Source organism: Atta cephalotes (genome assembly GCF_000143395.1).
Source record: "Atta cephalotes unplaced genomic scaffold scaffold00022, whole genome shotgun sequence".
Taxonomy (NCBI): domain Eukaryota; kingdom Metazoa; phylum Arthropoda; class Insecta; order Hymenoptera; family Formicidae; genus Atta; species Atta cephalotes.
The window spans coordinates 2,228,871-2,230,848 of NW_012130086.1; positions in this window are offsets into that span (position 1 = coordinate 2,228,871).

Genomic DNA, 1,978 nt, shown 5'->3' on the forward strand with positions numbered 1-1,978 from the left:
AATAATATATACTTATTATTATATGTGTGTATATAGTATATATATATATATATATATATATATATATATATATGTATGTATGTATGTATGTATATATATATGTATATATATATATGTATATATATATATGTATGTATGTATATAGCAACAAATATATATATATATATATATAAATATATATATATATATGTGTGTTGCAAAAAATTTCTAACTTGTTTGTACTTAAAATATCAAGTTTTATAACGGTTAACGCAAGAACAGATATCAGACGAAGTCCAATTTGTCATTTTGAATCGTTAAAACAAATCAAGATTTTTTCCGAAAAATATAACGATATATATCATACAACTGTGAGAAACGTGTTTAGTTTTTATGGCTCGTAAAGAGTCGAATTTTTCTCACTGACGATAAACTTGACGATTATCGTAAGATCGATAAGACTTGAAAAGGAAAAGATAGGAAAGAACGGGTATCCATATAATAATTAACGTGTTTATAATGGACCCGATATTTATTTTATCATCTTAAATAAATCGCAGAAGTCTAATGCTGAAAGAGTAAAGAACGAATCTGTGGGGGGTTATACTCGTAATATAAGTACCTTGTAAGAGATATCACATGTTGTAATATTAGAGTACTATAAAATGTTACGATCTTAATAACGTAAGAGAAAGAAAAAAAAGAATATTCACTAAGAGAAGCTCGTTGATTTTTGCGTTTATATTTTTGTACAAGTACGATTTTAAGGCCGTTCGCAATGTATACACACACAACCGACTAGGGACTACTATCGTAAAAACGCCTTAAAATTCCACTTGGATCGATTTTTTCATATAGAATCTTGAGAATCAAGGGTGCTAATGGCTTGAGTTCTACCGTATGCCGACTAATATGAAAGAAATGCTTTGCGAATTTCACTGACGATAAGTTGCAACTGCGCCGAAGGTGTTTTTTCTTATTTTACGACACAATGACGAAATCAATCACTGTTTCAAATTTGAAAGTTCTGATATGTAATTGAGACATAAAAGCCGTGGTGGTTTCAACTTTTTCGATATCATTCAAGCAAAAAACGAAAATTGATGAATGATTCGCTGATTTCGTATTCCTCTGCAGGCAAAAATTTTTGAAAATAATTGTACACCGATGCGCGGCAGTGAAGCCAGTCGCGAACACATAAATACGTGTTCGTTCTAATGAACAAAAGTGAGTGAAAAAAAAACAAAAAAGAACAAGACAATTTTTTAGACCAAAGCATTTTTTAGTCTGTGATATAATGAGAGATATATTTGCGTTAAGATGGGAGAATGTGTGTGTGGAGTACTTGGTTCCGTTTTTATTTTCTTCTTCCTTTTGTGAAAACAATTTTGTAGAAGATTGGAATAAAGAGAGATGATTTTTCTGCTGTTTTCTTTGCAAAAGATGATTGAAGTGATATCTTCAGGAGATCTTATAGCGATGACGACAGCATAAAGCAGAGTCCTTTTTCGAAAGAACGGTTGGAGACAGAGTAATCTTAGAGAATACAAGGAAAAGTAAGGAAGGATTTTTTAGACGCATCAATAATTGGAGTGAATATGAAAAAAATATTATTCGAATACTAAATATTGACATAAGAAATTCAATAAGGATATATCACTTGTTGATTGGACAATCCTTGAAATTAAGTTTGTCTTATCTGTTGCCATTTTGTAATTATTCCATCATTTGATATGTAGCAACAAAAAGACAGTAAGAGTACTTTATTGCCGTGACGAGATCACATTTCCGCGTTCGTCACATAACTGTTGTCCTCCATCCGTACTGCCAAAAGGACTGCGCTATTCACGAGAGAAAATTAATTTTGTATTTGATGTCCACAGGAATGTTTTTATTTCTCGCGGGTGCACCTAAGCGCCCCTCCACTAGTAAGAAAGAGAGAGAGCTAAATTAGTATTATCGTATACATATATATATATNTATATATATATATAGTATA